This window comes from Trachymyrmex septentrionalis, unplaced genomic scaffold (assembly GCF_001594115.1).
Source record: "Trachymyrmex septentrionalis isolate Tsep2-gDNA-1 unplaced genomic scaffold, Tsep1.0 scaffold29, whole genome shotgun sequence".
NCBI classification, from domain to species: Eukaryota; Metazoa; Arthropoda; class Insecta; order Hymenoptera; family Formicidae; genus Trachymyrmex; species Trachymyrmex septentrionalis.
In genome coordinates, this window is record NW_017305451.1 from 836,819 (window position 1) to 844,423 (window position 7,605).

A 7,605-nucleotide genomic window follows, 5' to 3' on the forward strand; every position below is an offset into this window, starting at 1 on the left:
CTCTCGCTCTCTCTCTCTTTCTCTTCTTCTCTTTCATGCTCTCTCTTTCTGCATGCTCCCTCTCCTTTCTTCTTTTTTCTTCCTTTGCCAACCTTCCTCCTTTTCTTCTCTATCTCTCATTGCACCTCGGCCATTTCACGATACACGCGCGTACACCAACACACGTACGTTATGATCGCGCGCAGAGCATCACTGTGATCCTCCGCGCTGCGCTTTCCAGCCATCTTGCTTCCTCTCCTTCTCTCCCTCTCTTACAACAGCGTCGTATTGGCTGGGATGATTCATCATCGGTCGGAGATAAGCGGCCAATAAAAGGAACCGTAGTAGAGAGCAGCACCAGAGGATAACAACATGTTCCACGCGATCCATGAGAGAAGATATCGGGTAACGAAGATGAAAAACTAAACTGCGAATTGATATCTCCGCGAGTTCTCTCACTGACTAAATCGCACGATTGTTATTATCATGTTCTTCACGTTTCTGGCGCGAGAGGTACTTTGAGAAAAAAATTAGTCAGTTAGTAACCAAAAATATAAATTATAATTTTATTTATTAATTATTATTACAAAATTGGTTTATAATTGTTTTGTAAAAATAATATTAATAATCAAGCGAGTCTGGGAATTTCAAACATATTTTATTGTTTATTTACATACAGCGATGTAAGTCAATTCCGTATCTAGTTTTATAATCGCAAAACAAATACGTTTTTTCTGGCAAATGTAGCTTTCACGCGAGAAGACCGGTTGCACGGATGTGCTCGTTAAAACATCGCTGACCATCGGTTGAAATTATTTCCCGACCCGGCATTTATTTTATCAACGCAATATAGCTTTAATAATTTCATATTTTTATGGGCGTACACAATAGGGGGAGAAAAAGCACTTGTCTTTATTCTCCCCTTTTTTAGGCAAGGAAAAACAATTAAATTATGAAAATGATTTTTAAACGAAAAGTTAAATGCTCATTGACATGCATGATTTACGTCTCATTCGTAAAAAAGTTCGATAAAGATTCTCGAAGATTAGCTTTAAGTATTTTAGATTACATTCCAAAAAATTTAGCCTAAGACACTTAGTTCTCTCTGAGGAAGATTTACTCTATATAAAATATATAGTACATATTACATATACTATATATTTTGAGTAAAATCCTCCTCGGAGAGGATGTTTTGGAATGTACCCTTAATATATTTCGTGTAGAGACAAATTTTTGTACCCTTAATAAGTTTTGTGTAGAGATAAATTTTGTCCCCCCCTCCCCTCCTCCCTTCTGACTAAAATCCTGAATACGCCCATACACATACTTTCGTTTCTCGCAATGAATATGAAGTACCCATGTGGCCTGAAGATATGCATAAAATAAATTTTGCCAGCGAGATGGACGAATGCAATTTGAATACAGATCTTCCAGGAACCATGGTAAATGCATAACTTCTCGGTAGAATCGTGAGTTTTGTTTGAGAAAAATGCTGATTACAAAATACAATGTTTATACAGAAGTCTTCGCAAAGAAGGCGCAAGTCGGGAGGAAACGCGACTACGATCTTAAAAATGCAAAGTAATAAAATATATAAGTAGTGATTTCTACAAATAATAATATACTTCTTCGTTCGTTACTCAACGCGAAGTGCGTTAATTTTTTATTGCTTCCTGCATTTCACTTTTTCTTAGATACAGAATTTTATTTTCTTTCATGTTGAATTATGTCAACCACTTTCGTAAATTTTTAATATATTATATATAATGAAATTAGTTGTTAATTTCGTCGTATCCTCGGAGGCTCAAATGAAGTACATATTAACAATGAGGCTTAATATAAATAATTGACCCTCCTGAGAGCTGATGGTGAATCTTTTGGACTGACTCAATGAATCTCTTTGTTAAAGATGTCAAATAACAATTCGATCTTCTTTATATTACATCTGCAAATTTGGGTTATACTTATTGAAGTATACTTAGTAATTATTCTTTTTATATGGGAGTATTATGTCATTTTGCTCCTTGAAATTAATTAATTTCTTTTAATTAATACAAATTAGATGGATCTTACAGCGTCAATAATTATATTACAGATTTTGGCGTTACTCCTAAGGATTAAATGGTTAAGCAAAACTGAGTTGACGTGTACGAATAACTTACAAATAATCACATGCTTTTATAATTGTCAGAACATAAGTCACGAAAAAGTTTCACTCGCACAGGTATCTTCTTACAATTAGATTTAAAGCTCCTTCTGACAACTGGGAGAGTAATCGAATAATGGTTGTCATTAGCGTCTTGCGCTTTATATAGCACGTTTATCACAGAGATCTTTTATGTAGCGCGCATAACGCGTTGTAAAAAATTACACCATTTATATGTTTGCCGCCATATCGTTACTTCCAATGCTAAGCCGCTGATGCAGCAACTCCACGAAAAGTCGTGCGTGAGTCACGGATAGTTCTGTACTTAAAGGCGCGAATGCGCCTTCTCAAAATCAGTCATGCGCTATTAATTAGAAATTCAGGCGAATAATCCCATAATGATAGCGCGTTGTCTGATTAATTTTCTTGTTATCATTACAAGATCATTATTTGCTATGTAATCAGAGTCATGCTTGCTATATAAGCAGATGTAAAATCACAACTTTAACGAGTCTTTACGGTCCTCGTTTACTTTTATTATAGAATAAAAATATTGCGAGATACATAATAATTAAAAAGTAATCGAGTTAATCCGTTAGAGAATATGTGGTAATGAATACCAACATTATAAAAATGAACTTTTAATCTTTAAGTGTAAACTGAAATCGTATACATAAGGTATAAAAGGTATACAATTCTGCATTGGACTTTGAAGGTATAGTCGATTTTTTGGTTGTGAATTCTAGTAAATAAATTTAAATCTAGAAAAAATAAATAAGATACAATCAAACTCCTATAATATTAAAAACTTGTTAATTTTTCATATTTGTGTATAGTTTGGGACACAACGTAAAAATTTACACTGAAGCTCAAATAATCAGATTGTTGACGGGAGGTGTGAAATTTTACATGGCCGACGGAAGATTAAATTTATCGAATGAAATTTTTTGTACATTACGATTGTTTTGATTTTATCGCTCTGATATATTGCATTATTATGTTATTTATTAACACTAGCGATCGTTTAATTAATCTTCGAAGTGTAGGAGTTTGAATTCCGTGTCCTCGCAGCCTGTGAAAAGAAGAATTGTCTGACCGAGAACCGTTGCGGATAAGTTTCTGCGAGTTTCTGCACGCGTAGGGAACGTATGCGAAAATCTTGACTGTGTGCATCACGTACTACACTGGCGGCCTTGAGCGTAAGCGATCTGTTTACGAAAGGGCCGTCGACCCCGTGTTATTCCCCGAGACCATAATGGCGTTTGTCGAAAAGGGAGGCGAGAAGCCTTGCAGTGTTATTCGTAGGGTTCCCAACCATTTACACGATGCTTAATGACTTTCGTCGTTACGAGATTTACGACTTTTGCGATAAAAACATCTTACCCGGAATACTCGCAAATACGATAATCGCGCAATAAACTTTTCTTTCCTCCGTAACTCTCTGGGTAATAAATAATTAGAACAATCATAGAAATTCTCGTAAATACAAATTGTTCTGCTTCTTCTAACTCTTTCTTCTGCAAAGAGTAAGATGTTATTAACCCTCCAGAATTGACGCCGAGATCTGTAACAAAGTTATTGCCGTTGTAGGATCCATGTAATTTATTTTAAAAAATACTCTTATTTTACATTAATTATAATTTCAAGGAACTAAAATACGTAACTTGTATAAAAAAGAATAAATTCTAAATATATGTTAATAAGAATAATACAAATTTTCAGATGTAACATAAAAAAAAAAATTTAATTGTTTGACATTTTTTCGAAAAAAGTTTATAATTTAGTGGATTCAATAAACCCATCAGCTCCGGAGAGTTAAGTAATAATGGAAGTATGTATATATTTATTTATTATGAACATTTTGAAAGATTAGACGGTTACTGGTCTTTTTTATACTCATATAAGCATCGTGATAAGACTTAATCTAACACGTATACATACAAATTGTTATCAAGCCTTCCACTTATCGACTCAGCACGAGGCAATCTCGAATCGTCTCGCCAAAACAGAAGATTTATTGCAGAGAAAACAATTAATTCGTGACTTACTCATTTATATTTCCTTCTGTAATTATTAATACTTCATATTTTTTATCAAAATCTTTCATATCATTATAATTTTATCTATGGATTATATCTATGGATGCTTTGCGCGACAAACAAATGAGAACTGGTCAACATAGATAAAATAATAAATAATTCATTTTTAGTAAAACTATGGATAGCTTTCATTCTTAAGAAAATATTTTTAAAAAAAGAAAAAAAAATACGCAATACATAAAAAAAGGTATCGCTTCGATAAAATTTTATAATTCCTCCAAAGGAAAATAAATTCTTGTCTTTAGTAGATATGGCAGATTTTCTAGTAATGAGTAGGTATATTTTAAGATTATCACATACAAGGAAATGTCCTTTGTTAAAGATAAATGTTATACTTAAAAAAAAAAAGTAAACTGATTGTGAGTTATCATCTTTCGTAAAATTGTATTTTTCTACGTCTAAATTTTTAGATATTTCAGCACAATGATTCTCTCCGTATACTTTTACAATTTAATATAAATAATATTTAAATAAAAAAAAACGTGAAAAAACGGATACCAATAGCGCAGTTAAAAATGAAATTCTTGCAATGAAGAAAAACGGTGGAATTCCACTTTTCATGCATTTTTGCGAACGTTTTATTAACGCAAAATCCTGAACGCATCTCGCGGCGTGCACATTGGATTGTAGTTTCTTCCAAGAGTTGCGCGAGGTTAGGAGATTGCATTCCTCGAAGTAATTTCGGTTCAAGGTCCTGCTAAGGTTTCCTTCTCTTTCAATTCGCTCCGCTAGTCGTCGGATCGTATATCTGCGATGCCTCTTACCCCGATATGAAATTGAAGCCTGCATGAATTGCAAAACGAGCCAAGTGCGATTTTTAAGGTGATTCGAATAATTATATAGCATCATTCATCGATTTTACTCAGAGAATCCCACTTGTTTTGTTAGCAAACCCAAAACAAAAAAGAAAATAAATAAAATGATCATGATTTCAAAAATTTATTTCTGTCACAACAATGTTGCGAGTGGAATTCCGTAGAGGTGAAAAGGCGTCTTTATAATTACATAATTATAAAGGAACGTAATCTGAAGGCTTTACTACGGTGTGTTATATATAGGGGAACTACACATTTTTTTCCATTTTCCTCCTGTCATAGGAGGACGGTTAGATTTTTAAAAAACCGGTTGGAATTCTTAGAGCAACACTTTTCTCGGTGTTAAAATTTCCACGGATCATCCCACATAGGTCGTAAAACTGAATTAATTTCCGCCGGAAAAAATTTTGACCGTGGGCTTTCAGCATTGCACAATGTTGCAAGTGTCTGAAACTCTGCTTTGATATCACGATGCAATTTCACTTGTTGGATGAAATATCAAGAATATAGCTCACGTACTGGCTTGTATCTACATGTCAAGACAACTTTTTAATTATGTAAAATCATACCTAAGTAATTATTTGAAATACATATGTTTGCTCCGTAGCTAAAAGAGTTTTAAACAGATGAATATTTCTTTCGCGGAAAGGATGATTTTGTTGAAATATTTAAAAATTTAGCTATGTAGATATAGATCTGAAAATAATTTTATTCGATCATCGAAATAATTGTGTAAGACGCGCTCAAAACTTATTAGAATGTCAAACTTTTTTACAGCATTATTCATCACGCTTGCGATTTCTACGTAATTGTTTTAATGATCCAACAAAGTTATTTACAGATTTGGATTTAGCTAAATTTTTAGATACTCAATTAAGATACTAGATCAGCAAAATTGTACTTTCCGTATATAAATTTATTGAAAATTTAAAATCAGGATAGATAATAAAGAAATTAGATGCACAAATATGCGTATGATTGCCTTTTGCAACGTGGGAAAATAATACTTTAAATCGATAAGTTATTCTAGACGGTCGTATTTACTCTGTGGGAAGCTATGGGTACGGACAAAACTTTCTATGTTGCTGTACAACAGAGATGGCCACTTTGTGGCACAGTCTGTATTACGAAGGGAACGGTTTTTGTCCGGTGCAACCCTACAGACGGTCGTTGACCGGGAAATGACCTGCATTATCCCGAGCAGTACCTGCCACGATGTTGCTATGGAGTCGATCAAGTGACGCAAGGAAATTCGACGTGGCATCTAATTAACACGAGAAATAAAGATATACTTTGTTTCGAAAAATGCGTTTCTGCTTTCCAAATATTTGTTGATGAGATTTTAGATGCAATTGACTTGAAAAAGATGTCATTTAAGATCACTTATTAATCGCCTTTAGTAACATCACCTTTGCGTAATTATTTTATATACAATTATTTTTACTTATTTTTATCTCTGTTTTGCGTAATTATTTTATGAAACAGTTCTCTATCGATAATAAGAATTTAATATCATTGATAATAACAGAGAGAGAGAGAGAGAGAGAGAGAGAGAGAGAGAGAGAGAGAGAGAGAGAGTTGCTGATTTCTAAATAGGTAGGGCAGTTCAAATAGCAACAATGATTTTATTCATTGATCAATCATATATGTTAGTATGTAAGTAATCATTTATAAATAGGTATTTCATATTTCCAGAGGCAAATTATTATCTACTGGGTACATATGAATACATATGAATTTGAGAAGACGAGAATGAAAAAAGTAACGAAGTATATCGCAATGCCTTAGGCAAGAACTTGTGATAGCTGAGAAGTTGCTCTTGAAATTGCTACCACCGAGATGTGAAAACGTGATTTTAAACAGCACAGCTATAATTTATCCGACAGATGCGAACTACCTACAAGAGATTTCGCCGGATTTCGCACAGGAAACCGGAAATGGGCTTTAAAATCAACTATGTGCAGACATAATTATTATGACAAAGAATACTGTACTCCGTTCGCATTTTTATCGAAGATGAGATTGCAATTTTTGTATTACAAAGTTATATATCTATTATAAAATTATCTTTTATAAATCATGTTTTGTCATTCTTAGAATTTGCATCTCAAGAATTCGTATCCCACCAGAATTTTCTGCTTTATCGAAATAATTAATAATTTATTGTCTCTCTGTCCTGTTCTGAATTGCGAATTACGAGTCAGGAACACGCACGTGTAATTAACCGCATTAAAATTAAAGTAGATCGTGAACTCATTATAGAAGATCGCCTTACGTGCATTCGAGACACCTGGTTTTCGCAATGAATCGTTTGTTTATCGTCCGTATGATTTATATGCCACAGAGATTAAGCAAAGCCATTATACCATTTGCGTTTTAATAGATTTGAAAAATGTACACTTTAATATGTGCTGCGCGTGTGCGAAAATCTTTACGCAACGAATATTTGTAGTCATCGCAGCGTTCCAAAATTTTATTCTGTCAATTTCAAGTATCTTTTATCCTTGTTCAACATTCGGCGAACAACAAGGATAAAATTAAGGAAGGCACTAATTATTTAAAATTA